General features: G+C 45.1%; 1 protein-coding gene across 6 annotated transcripts in view; it reads left to right on the forward strand.

Moving 5' to 3' along the window:
• The window catches only part of LZTS3 (leucine zipper tumor suppressor family member 3), a 112,401-nt gene that overhangs the window by 61,552 nt on the left and 37,598 nt on the right, over positions 1-13,251 (forward strand). Inside the window, exon 1 of one of the 6 annotated variants that reach the window (XM_030564648.1) lies at positions 9,692-10,042. The exons of 4 other annotated variants lie outside the window; for them this stretch is intronic. The gene's annotated coding sequence lies outside the window, so the exon portion shown is untranslated. Of the gene's footprint in view, positions 1-9,691; positions 10,043-13,251 lie in introns of those variants that run through there. One more of the 6 variants, XM_030564652.1, reaches the window with a different exon arrangement.

Here is a 13,251-nt window from a genome sequence, read left to right on the forward strand (position 1 = left end):
GAATGAAGCCACAACCAGGGGCAAAAGTAACTTAAAGGTTTTACCGGTATGCCAGAGTCCTGAGGAGGGGGGGTGGGGCCTCAACCGGAGGAGGCAGGACCTTTAAATCCCCAGGGCCTTTAAATCCTGGGGCTCTGGCTGCAGGGCTCTGATGACGATTTAAAGGGCCCAGGGTTCCGGTCACTGTGGGGAGCCCTGGGTCCTTTAAATCGCCAGCCTGGGGAAGCTGCCCTCTGCTGGTACAGTCGGCTGTAGACCAGGCTTTAGGTGGATGACCTAATGAGCTGAGGATGAGGGAAAAGCCTCTCTCGTTAAAGGGCTTCTAGGAATCCCAGCCATATCAGTTCCAGCTTATGCTCTTCCCAACCAATCATCACGTAAACAAGACCCTGGTGAGGTGAGGGGAGGGACCTGACAGCATCTCAGGAGGACCAGTACCGGCAAGTTGTGTTTAAAAACAATGACCTTGTACAATTAAAACCTCTTCACTGCAGAAAGCTTTTATTTATATTTCATAGCAACGCGAAGGCGGCTTTATGAATGCCTAAGAGGTGTCACAGCTTTGCCCTTTGGCTGTCACTTCTTGCTAGCTAGCATCTCTGCTCCACAAGTTCAAATCCATCATCATGTCATTGTTTAGATGAAAGAATCCTCTTCCAAAACCTAACTTCAAGTCTGGGTTTGCCTTTGCTGAAACTGGGAATGTGTTGCCAGTAGTGCAAATTGACCTTCCAGGAAAAGAAGGAGATGGAGAGTGCGGGGCAGTGCTTTGTAATCTTAACATGCTGAATCTGGAACTGTTTGACCTAAAAAATCCCAACCACTCCACAAAATTTCTCGTGAATAGGAAGCAGGGTCTGAATGAGCGCAGTCAGTGCAACTATGGAAGAGGGTATATCAATCAAGTGATCAAAGACTTGCTTAGAAACGTGGTGCTGGGAATGCTCAGAATTCTTCCACTTAGAGTTCAAAAGTTTGTGCCTTTCAACCATGTGGGCATGGAGCCTGTAGAAAAAGGTTTTCCCCTGCTGTCTTCTGTATTCTCTGAAGCATCTTCCTCTGATTTATTTATAGATGGAGAGCACTAAGACACGATGGAACTCCTGAGGAGAGAAATGAGTGTGTTCTTAAAGCAGCTGTAATGTTGGGTAGCTGCTACACCTACATACTAAATGCTGTCTTAATTAAGCCTTGAAAGCTTTGAAATCATGTTTATTAAAGGAATGGATACTTTGCACTTCCATAATGCCTTTGATCTGAGGATCTCGGCGAGCTTCAGAAAGCCGCACAAGGTCCCATGGGTTTGAATAGGTAAGGAACCTACAGGAGAATTACTTCACCTATCACTGAAATGCAACCGCCTCTGAGGCAGAACGTCAGCTGTTTGACAGCGAACAGCAACTGCATGTGCACATGCTAAGCGTTCTGCTCACGTGATCAAGGTTTTAGAGTTTCCACATATTTCAGCAATATATGGAATAATTGTTTTTGTGCTCCTAAAGTCTGACTCAATTCATAAGTTCCAAGGTCAGAAGGGACCATTGTGATCATCTAGTCTGCCTTCCTCTATAAAACAGGCCATAGAACGTCCTCAAAATAATTCCTACAGCAAATCTTCTAGAAAAACATCCAATCTTGATTTAAAAACTGTTGGTGATGGAGAATCCATCACAACCCTTTGTAAATTGTTCCTAAAGTTAACTACACTCACTGTCAAAAATGTACGCCTTATTTTCAGTCTGAATTTGTCTAGGTCCAACTCCCAGCCATTGGATTGGGTTCTACCTTTCTTTGCTACACTGAAGAGCCCATTTTAAAATATTTGTTCCCCGTGGAGGTACTGCTAGACTGTAATAAATCACCCCTTAACCTTCTCTTTAAGGTAAATAGATTGAGCTCCTTGAGTCTATCACTGTAAGGCAGGTTTTCTAATCCTTTAATCATCCTTCTGGCTCTTCTCTGGACCCTCTTCAATGTATCAACATCCTTTAGGTGAACCTAATTTAATGTCATTTACACCTTTCTTCTCCCTTCTTGGGTATATATTGCAACACCTTAAATTCATTTAGACTTGCTTAGATTTCCTTAAACTTACCGCCACTTACCAATGTGCAACTTACACACTGTTACTTATTATTACAATAGCACTATTGTAATAATAATGTTGCCTTACCTAGTGATTTCCTTGATTTGTAGTGTTCGCGCTGATAGGGAATGCATTTGAGAGCACAATGCTATGTGAACTGTGTTCTTGTGTAAGATTGGTTCTCTGGATTTGTTCCTCTTCAAGGTCAGAAATGGACTAGTTAATATATTCCTAGGAGGCAGGAAGCCCCCAAAGGGTAGTCAGATAATACAGCCACCATAACACTTTCAGCAGGAGGTACCTGGCCTTGCCAAAGGAGACTGCAGTGAGCCCAGACCTGACTCTCTTGTGATGAAATTACAAGATCCCATTTTGCTAAGTCTTCCCCCTGCACCAAAACTATTCCGAGGGCTAGTGCATGATGGGGGACACTGAGGGACAGACCGGAGAGCAAGGAGAGAGAGAGAGAGAGAGAAGACGAAGGGGGAGGGGAGAGTAACATTCTGGAACTGTGGAGAGGCAGAGACATAAGAGCGCCTGCGGATGTGCTTAGTGTTAATTAGCCGTGTTTAGTGCTTAGATACGATGGTAATAGGTGCCTTAGAGATACCTGAGAGAGAGAGAGCAGCATTTTTCCAGCTAATCTGCATGACTTTATTTGGTCCATCACAGGAATCCCTTCACTCACCCCTGAAAAGCAGCCATATCGGAGGGCACAAAACAGCAGGGCAAATTGTCAGATCTGCTCCAGCCCCCTTGTGTTGCTCACTGGTGTAGAACCAACACAGCCTGCTCCAGTGCCAGCCCCTGAGCCCAGCACGGGAGTTCTGCTAGAGGCTGGGGAGATACAGTGCTTCAATAGTTCTGAGCTGGTGGGTGGACCTTGGGTAGTTTAGAGCAGCCCTCAGGCTGCTTTAAACTATGCTGAGAATGAACCAGCCAGAGGACTAGGGAGCCACAGCTGATTCGCTTGCAGCCTGTCGCCACCTACCACAGCAGAGAAGAAGCTAGGGCAGTATCTAGTTAACAGTATAACACCAACATTACCCAAGAGGTTAGGAAAGGGAGTGAGGAAAGAAGAGTGCCACGCCCAGGTGAGGTTGCAGAGGGATTTGGCAGAACGTCGTTCCCCTCACTGGGATTTGGCTCAGACACTCGAGTTCACACCCCTTTTTGATACAAGTGCCATCGCCGCAGGTGTTCTGAACCTGAGGCATAAAACCCATCTCTCACAAATAGCAAATGTTCCTTATACTTGCTGTAACAGCAGAAACCCTGGCTGGGATGGTTTCGTTGGGGTTGGTCCTGCTTTGACCAGGGGGTTGGACTAGATGACCTCCTGAGGTCCCATCCAACCCTAATCTGCTGTGATTCTAAGCAAAAACTGTTAGTATTATTACTCCCAGGAGTGCCATAGATCCAGGACATGTTTCCACCTTTTGTGTACTAACGTTTGGCTGACAGTTGTATCCGACAAGAGACACTGACAGTCTGACTCCGAAAACAGTGGGGCTGTAATGGAAAGTAGGCGGTGGGGAACTAACCTAATAAAGGGGTTTACTAGTTAGTCACAAAAGATATGAAGAAAACTGCCAAGAGATGCATGAAAGCGCGTAGTGCATCTTGAGTAGAAATACATCTTAAAGAGGTTGCAACATAGCAAACATGCACTGTATTCAGGCTGTCGTGTGCACAAAGTAGCTTTCAGTTCATACACAGAGTTGCCACATGTCTATCTTGGTGGACGAAGCCAGCACATCACTATGTCTTTGGGGCAGGTTAGAAAAGAGGCAGGACTCAGCTGAAATGAATATAAAAGATTCTTTACTAACGTGACAGGACACAGACCCTTTGGTCCTTTCTGGCTTGCCTGCTCCCAGACCGTCACTGGGATACATGCTGCTGTCTAGTGTCTCCTTGAATTCTGGCCTGGCTTTAGCTCTGAGGAAAGGGTCTGATGACCCTGTTTCAGCCACTTTTGCGTTATGACTTCTTGGTGTTCTCGGTATGCCATGACACAGCCTTTGTGACATCTCCAGCATCCTGACACAAGGAAGAAAGGAGAGCTGCAGAATACAGACCCTGGACTTCAGAAAAACAGATTTTGATTCACTCAGGGAACTGATGGGCAGGATCCCCTGGGAGAATAACATGAGGGGGAAAGAAGTCCAGGAGAGCAGGCTGTATTTTAAAGAATCCTTATTGAGGTTGCAGGAACAAACCATCCCGATGCGTAGAAAGGATAGTAAATATGGCAGGCAACCAGCTTGGCTTAACAGTGAAGTTCTTGCTGATCTTAAACACAAAAAAGCAGCTTACAAGAAGTGGAAGATTGGACAAATGACCAGGGAGGAGTATAAAAATATTGCTCAGGCATGCAGGAGTGAAATCAGGAAGGCCAAATCACACTTGGAGTTGCAGCTAGCCAGGGATGTTAAGAGTAACAAGAAGGGTTTCTTCAGGTATGTTAGCAACAAGAAGAATGTCAGGGAAAGTGTGGGCCCCTTACTGAATGGGGGAGGCAACCTAGTGACAGAGGATGTGGAAAAAGCCAATGTACTCAATACTCTTTTCGCCTCCATCTTCATGAGCAAGGTCAGCTCCCAGACGGCTGCACTGGGCAGCACAGTATGGGGAGGAGGTGACCAGCCCTCTGTGGAGAAAGAAGTGGTTCAGTGCTATTTAGAAAAACTGGACGAGCACAAGTCCATGGGGCTGGATGTGCTGCATCCGAGGGTGCTAAAGGAGTTGGCGGATGTGATTGCAGAGCCATTGGCCATTATCTTTGAAAACTCATGGCGATCGGGCAAGGTCCTGGATGCCTGGGAAAAGGCTAATGTAGTGCCCATCTTTAAAATAGGGAAGAAGGAGGATCTGGGGAACTACAGGCCAGTCAGCATGGATTCACCAAGGGCAAGTCATGCCTGACTAATCTAATTGCCTTCTACGATGAGATAACTGGCTCTGTGGATGAGGGGAAAGCAGTGGATGTGTTATTCCTTTACTTTAGCAAAGCTTTTGATACAGTCTCCCACAATATTCTTGCCAGCAAGCTAAAGAAGTATGGGCTGGATGAATGGACTATAAGGTGGATAGAAAGCTGGCTAGATCGTCGGGCTCAACAGGTAGTGATGAATGGTTCCATGTCTAGTTGGCAGCCTGTATCAAGTGGTGTGCCCCAAGAGTCGGTCCTGGGGCTGGTTTTGTTGAGTATCTTCATTAACGATCCAGAGGATGGCGTGGACTGCACCCTCAGCAAGTTTGCAGATGACACTAAGATGGGGGTGAGATAGATATGCTGGAGGAATAGGATACAGAAAGACTTAGACAAATTAGAGGATTGGGCCAAAAGAAACCTGATGAGATTCAACAAGGAGAAGTGCAGAGTCCTGCACTTAGGAAGGAAGAATACCATGCACTGCTACAGACTAGGGGCCGAGTGGCTACGCAGCAGTTCTGCAGAAAAGCACCTAGGGATTAGGGTGGACAAAGATGGATATGAGTCGACGGTGTGCCCTTGTTGCCAAGAAGGCTAACGGCATTTTGGGCTGTATAAGTAGGAGCATTGCCAGCAGATCGAGGGACATGATCTATTCGACCTTGGTGAGGCCTCATCTGGAGTACTGTGTCCAGTTTTTGGCGCCACACTACAAGAAGGATGTGGAAAAATTGGAAAGAGTCCAGCGGAGGGCAACAAAAATTATTAGGGGGCTGGAGCACATGACTTACGAGGAGAGGCTGAGGAAACTGGGATTGTTTAGTCTGCAGAAGAGAAGAATGAGGGAGGATTTGATAGCTGCTTTCAACTACCTGAAAAGGGGTTCCAAAGAGGATGGATCTAGACTGTTCTCAGTGGTACCTGGTGTCAGAACAGGGAGTAATAGTCTCAAGCTGCAGTGGGGGAGGTTTGGACTGGATATTAGGAAAAACATTTTCACTAGGAGGGTGGTGGAAGCACTGGAATGGGTTACCTAGGGAGGTGGTGGAATCTCTTTCCTTAGAGGTTTTTAAGGCCCGGCCTGACAAAGCCCTGGCTGGGATGATTTAGTTGGGGATTAGGTCGTGCTTTGAGCAGGAGGTTGGACTAGATGACCTCCTGAGGTCCCTTCCAACCCTGATATTCTATGATTTCTATGTATTCAAATTGGCAGGGCCTGATGAAATGCACCCTGAGGTACTTAAAGAAGTAGCTGAAAGAATCTCGGAACCGTTAGCTATTTTCTTCGAGAACTCATGGAGGATGGGTGAGGTCCCAAACGCCTGGAGAAAGGTACTATGTTTGCCCATCTTTAAAAAGCAGAAAAAACGAGGACCTGAGGAATTATAGCACAATCAAATGCAGAATGCTGGAACAATTTGTACAGTGGGGGTGATGAGAGCCACTGAACCAAACTGCAAACCCTGTATATAATAGAAACCACTTCACGCGACAGGGCCTGGCAGCACCCTTAGTTCCAGCACCTATGGTCAGATGACCTTCTATACATGAAAAGAAACTGGAACAAATGAATCAATCAATCAATCATTTATAATAGGGTTATAAATAATAGTAGAGATGGATTTGTCAGGAACAAATCATGCCACACTAACCTAGTTGCAGACCGAGTGGATGGGGAGGAAGCTATAGATGTGATATATTTCGATTTTAATAAAGCTTTTGACACAGGCCCATATGACTTGCTCATAAGCAGGCTAGGGAAATGTGGTCTTGATGAAATTACTGCAAGGTGGGTGCACAACTGGTTGCAAAATCATACTCAGAGTAGTTATCAATGGTTTGCTGCCAAACTGGGAAGACTTATGTAGTGGAACGCCAGAGGGGTCTGTCCTGGGTCCAGTACTAGTCAATATGTTCATTAATGACTTGGATAATGGAGTGGACAGTACACTTTATAAAATGTGTGGATCCCCACATGTTAGGAGGGATTGCTAGCACTTTGGAGGACAGGATTAGAGATCAAAATGACCTTGACAAATTGGAGACATTTTGGTCTGAAATCAACAAGATTTAATTCAGTAATGATGAATGCAATGTACTACACTTAAGAAAAATGTGAATGCACAACTACAAAATGGGAATAACTAGGTAAGTAGTAGCACTGCCAAAAAGAACCTGAGGGTTATTGTGGATCACAAATTGAGTACGAGTCAACAATGTGAAGCATATTAACAGGAATGTCAGGAGGTAATTGTCCCGCGCTGCTTGAAACTAGTGAGGCCTCAGTTGGAGTACTGTGTCCAGTTGTCAGCCTCATGCTTTAGGAAATATGTAGAGAAATTGGGGAGAGTCCAGAACAGAACAACAAAAATGATAAAAGGTTTAGAAAACCTCATCTGTGAGGAAAGTTTAAGAAAAACAAGCTGGGCATGTTTAGACTTGAGAAAAGAAGACTATAGGGGGATCTGATACACTTGTTATAAAGAGGACAGCGATCCTTTGTTAGTGTTCACTGAAGGTAAGGTAAGAAGTAATCATCTTAACCTGCAGTAGAGATTTAGGTTGGATATTAGGAAAAAAATTCTAACTTTAAGGAAAGTTAGGCTTCTGAGGAAGGTTGTGGAATCCCCATCACGGGAGGTTTTTAAGAGCAGGTTAGGCAAACACCAGTCAGCACAGGGGGATGGACTAGATGACTTTGTGGAGTCCTCTCCTGCCCTACATTTCTATGATCAGTGTTTCTGTCATTGCAAATGGTCCTACAGTGGAAGGCGCTGTTTTCCATCTATTCTGTGTTCTTGCAGAGATGGTCTCTCTCTTCTCCGTCCATCTTTGATCATCTCGAGGGATTCCAGAAGAGAACCCTGTGTTCTAAACATTCTTAGCCAGCTGCAATCAAAGATGGCCAGTTTGAGGGAGTTTGTTTGTTTGGGGGGGGGCTCTGTGTGTGTGTTGCTTTTGGTTTTTTTTTGGGGGGGGGGGTATTTTTATTTTATTATTTGCTTAAAGGGTTGCCCAGTCACTTCCAGCTAAAACAATCCTTGTGATTGGTGGAGGAAATCCCGGCACTTTGAAAGTTACCTCCCATTTGCACATTCTTTATGCCTGCCTAAAGGAAGAGCTACTACTAGCTCTACATTTGCTCACAAACTGAGCAAATGGTCAATATAAATGAGGATAGGTTCCAGTTTTCATTTGAACTCTTTTTTTTCCCCTCCCCCAGTGATGTAGAGAAAGTAGATAAGGAAAAGTTATTTACTTATTCCCATAACACAAGAACTAGGGGTCAGCAAATGAAATTAATGGGCAGCAGGTTTAAAGCAAATAAAATGAAGTTCTTCTTCACACAGTGCACAGTCAACTTGTGGAACTCCTTGCCTGAGGAGGTTGTGAAGGCTGGGACTATAACAGCGTTTAAAAGAGAACCTCCATGAATTTATCTAGTTAAGTCCATTAATATCCAGGATGAGTAACGAATGGTGTCCCTAGCCTCTGTTGTCAGAGAGTGGAGATGGATGACAGGAAAGAGATCACTTGTTCATTACCTGTTAGGTTCACTCTCTCTGGGGCACCTGGCATTGGCCACTGTCAGTAGACAGGATAGTGGGCTAGATGGACCTTTGGTCTGACCCAGAACAGTCATTCTTATGTTCTTATGTTCATTACTTTCTCAAACTTCCTTGTTGGCTTGAAATGTTCTATACTTGGTCTATGCCCAAAGGGTGGGATTTTTTTCTAGGTAATAAGTGTGAGCCAAATTGATGGAGCTGTTTTCAGTTATCTGAGTATGAGGAAAATGTATTATTCTTCAAATGTCAAACTGGGTTTCATTTGTAGATCTTAGTGAAACCTTTTTTAGATGATGTCACATTGAAAATAAAATTAGGCAGTTTTAAAGTTATGTATGTTTAGTCTGCCTCAAAATCAGAACTTATAGTAGGTGCCTGAAAACTTTAGAGGTGCTCAAGTTTGAAAATTGGGGCCCATGAAGATTAGAAAACTCTTCTGATGATTTTTAAGTACCTTAATTAATGATCTTTCTAGCATAAATGAAAATTTTCTGCCAAACTAAGTAATGATACTTTTACACCGTCCATTAACAAGTGACCAAAAATCTTTCAGCCATCTTTCATCCTTTCTGATGGGTCTGCCACTGGAGTATATATGCAGTGTTGTAGCCATGTTGGACCCAGGATATTAGAGAGACATCTTTTATTGGACTAGCTGGAATATACTGTAACACTGAACGGTGGAGGGGGAGAAGAGGAGTGGCTTATATGTGGGTGATAGATTGTGTGGCTTTGGGGCCAATTTTCCGAAAGTGAGTAGTGAGTTTAGGTGCCTGATCTTCAGAGGCTGTGTGTGAGCACTTAAAATCAAGCCCCTGTAAGGGGTCTCAGGTTGAGTCCCCCAAAAAGTAGGCACCCAAAATCACTCTGTAAAATCTTGGCAGTAACTCCTGAGCAGGGCATGACATAATTCCACAATGATTTTTTTTTTCAAAGCTTGCATCCTGCAAGGAAAGAGTTAATGAAATTTAAGTGCTTGGAGGGAGCAGTTCCCTGTTACTAGCCAATCAGAGGGGACAAAGGTTCAGCTCTGTGCCTATGCTAAGGTAACAGGTGATTTGTTGTTTACAACATGTAGTTTTGTAGAGTCTCCTCAGGCACCAGGCAGGTAGGGAGGATCTTGCAGCCCTGCCAGGAGAGCATGGGAGGAAAAACCTCTTGATCACGGAGGTACATGTGCAGCTAGATTTCTTTTGCTGAAAACATTCTCTGCTTTAGTCTCTTAAAGGAAGCTCTGGGTAAGGTGACACTATGGCGCTCCTTTGTTAGAGAGCACGCTTCCCAGAATGGGTGGAAACAGCAGAGCGCAGCCAGTCTGGACAAGGAGTACAATGCCTTACCGTCCTGTGTGCACAAGGGAAGAGCATCTATCCGTCAACTCCGGGGATTGCCTTAACCAGGCACAGCCTTTCCTCATGGTGATGGACAGAGAGGAAATACATACCCCAGGTTTACGACTGTTCTGATCATTTGTGTGGTGAAGGAGTCGGAAAGATTGAGTATGGTATCGTTTTCATTTCCTGCCTAATTATGAAAGATGTAGAAAACATGACCTGTGAGGGAAGATTGGAAAAACTGGGTTTGTTTAGTCTGGAAAAGAGAAGACTCAGAGGGGACATAAGTTTTCAAGTACATAAAAGGTTGTTACAAGAAGGAGGGAGAAAAATTGTTCTCCTTAACCGTTGAGGCTAGGACAAGAAGCAATGGGCTTAAATTGCAGCAAGGGAGGTTTAGGTTGGACGTTAGGAAAAAATTCCTACCTGTCAGGGTAGTTAAGCACTGGAATAAATTGCCTAGGGAGGTTGTGGAATCTCCATCACTGGGGATTTTTAAGAGCAGGTTGCACAAACACCTGTCAGGGATGGTCTAGATAATACTTAATCCTGCCATAAGTGCAGGAAACTGGACTAGATGACCTCTCGTGGTCCCTTCTAGTCTTACGATTCTATGATTCTAAACAGCAGCCACTTTTCACTCCAGAGGCAGCTGAGTTTTGAGACATGAGTGTAGCATTGTGTGTATGTATTTATACCACACTGAACTGGGTGGTGTGTGGATGCACCACTGCTCTCTGCTGGAGAGAATCAAAACTGCTCTACCATGGACCATAGGGCCTATGCAGCTTATGGAGCTTTCGCAAAAGTGGTAAGGGACTGGGACAGTGGAATAGTAGGATCTGACTTTGGAGCTGTTGCAGAGAAGTTTTGAATATGTGGAACGTACAGCTATCTGATATGACACTGCCGCTTGTAGGGAGCAAAGGAGTTGCAAGTTTGTAACTGAGAATGTTCCCTATGCTTTGTAAAGTCCTTTGGTATCCTTCAGCTTGAAAGGTGTTGTATGAGGCTTAGATAATACTCCCTTCCATTCCTGTGTCATGCCTTTTATTTGCAGTGTTTGTTTTTGCCATCCTTACTGACAGTAGAAATGCAAACGATTAAGGCAACCCCAATACAAATCATAAGATCTACTATTTATGGCAGCAGGATTTTTAAGCAACGTAGGAACTGGCATATTCTCCAGCCAGGCCACTCCCGTCCAGGAAGAGGTAGGAGGGAAATGAATAACGAGAATGTTTCCATTGGTAGCGGTGTCTTGCAGGGCTGTAGGTGGGAGCTGTATCAATGCCCTTGAAATTCTTTATGCCCAGTTAATTATAAATCGAGGCTGGATTCACAATAGTGAGTTGTTAAAGCCTTGGCAAGGGAGGCGGAGGCGGCTTGATCTGAAAATGGGCATGGTTTGTAAACACACCTTGAATTTTTTTCTCTCTCCACCCGTGAGAATGTTGGGGAGGCTGGAATGAGAGGTAGTCGTCTTAGCCTGCTGGCGCCAGAGACATCAGCCAGCTGGCTCTATGTGCATGTCCCACTGTGGAACAGGAGATGAGACCGGTGGCTCTGATCCTCAGTGGAGCTACATCAATTCACATCAGCTGAGCATCTGGCCCGTGTACTCCCAAAGCTTTTCTCAACTCACTGGTTTAATAGACACCTCATTGCATTCCAAAGGGATAATTTATAAGAGGGTTCTCAACCACGGATATGCATACCCCTGGGGGTACGCAGAGGTCTTCCAGATGGTATCATCTAGATATTTGCCTAGTTTTACAACAGACTACATAAAAGCGCTCCTGAGTCAGTACAAACTAAAATTTCATACAAAGACTTGTTTATACTGCTCTATATACTCTGAAATGAACATCCAATATTAATATTCCAATTGATTTATTTTATAATGATATGGTAAAAAGTCAGAAGTTTTTCAGTACTAGTGTGCTGTGACACTTCTGTATTTTTATGTCTGATTTTGTGAGCAAGTAGCTCTTAAGTGAGGTGAAACTTAGGGGTACGCAAGACAAATCAGAGTCCCGAAAGGGGTACAGTAGTCTGGAAATTTTGAGGGCCACTGATTTAGAATGTAAGAACAGCTATATTGGGTCAATGGTCTGTCTAGCCCAGTTCCAGGTGCTTCGGGGGAAATGAAGAGAATAGGACAATTATCAAGTGATCCGTCCCCTGTCATCCAGTCCCAGTTTCTGGTGATCAAAGGGTTAGGGACACTTAGAGCCTGGGGCAATGAAGAACCCATGTGTGATTGTAGAATGTAGCCCGTCCAGGCCACTCTGTGCCTTAACAAAACAATACTAAAGTGCTGTGCAGCCCATAGCTCATTGCGGTGACTTGCCTGGACATCCAGTGAGTCACACTTGTCTAACTGAGGGCAGAATTGGGCCTGTTAATTAACCATAACTGGGCAATATGCCTGAGTAAATCTCTGAGAGGGTGGAAATCCCTGTACAAACATAGGGCCCAATCCTGCAAGTTACTGACTCATTCAGTTCTCCTTGTGGAGTGGAAGGAGCTCAGCACCTTGCAGGATCAGGTCCTTTGAAAGCTGAGATTTACTTTTACTAATCACTAGAGAGTCTCCCTCTGCCAGGGGAAATCTCCACTGTTTGGAGCCGCAGCTCAGCTGCCTGTGGGGCACAAAGGGGCTGGATCACAACAGAGAATCTGGCCTTTGGTCTTCTGTAAGCTGTCCTTCACTGTGGGAATGTTTGTTCCATTTACATGGGTCTGACTTGTGCCAAGAACATTTCATGCTAACCCTACGAGCCCCCAAGGATTCAGTACTGCTCAGCACTTCTGTGGCGCTTCCCCTCTGGAACGCTCAGAGGGCCATACCAAGGTGAGCTCCAAGCAGTATCACTGTTTCTCAGATGGGGGAAACTGAGGCACGGGCAGGTCAAGGGACTTGCCTGCGGTCACACAGGGATTCTGTGGCAGAGCTCAGAAGGCAACTCAAGTCTCTTAACACTGTCTTCCCGTTGGTCCACCCTGCCCCTCCCCTCCCACCGTTCCAGTGATCTCATCTGGCTTTAAAATATAGTTTTGACTAGACTTTGTCTGCCCTATGCTGATTGGCTCTCCAGCTCTCGTTCTTCCCCTTCTTCACGGTATCTTCACCTCCGCTGCACTCCAGCCCCGGAGCACCCACGGAGTTGACACCTATGCCTGGGTCACACCATTATACCCCCTTCCCTTCAGTGTACCCCCGTCCTTCGCTTTTCTTTCCCTTTAGCTGATCCCCCTCCTAACTAAACCCATCTCCCCACCAAAAATAAATGGTGGGACCAACATGCCGTTTGCTGCCCT

The sequence above is a fragment of the Gopherus evgoodei genome, chromosome 5 (assembly GCF_007399415.2).
Source record: "Gopherus evgoodei ecotype Sinaloan lineage chromosome 5, rGopEvg1_v1.p, whole genome shotgun sequence".
Classification (NCBI taxonomy): Eukaryota; Metazoa; Chordata; order Testudines; family Testudinidae; genus Gopherus; species Gopherus evgoodei.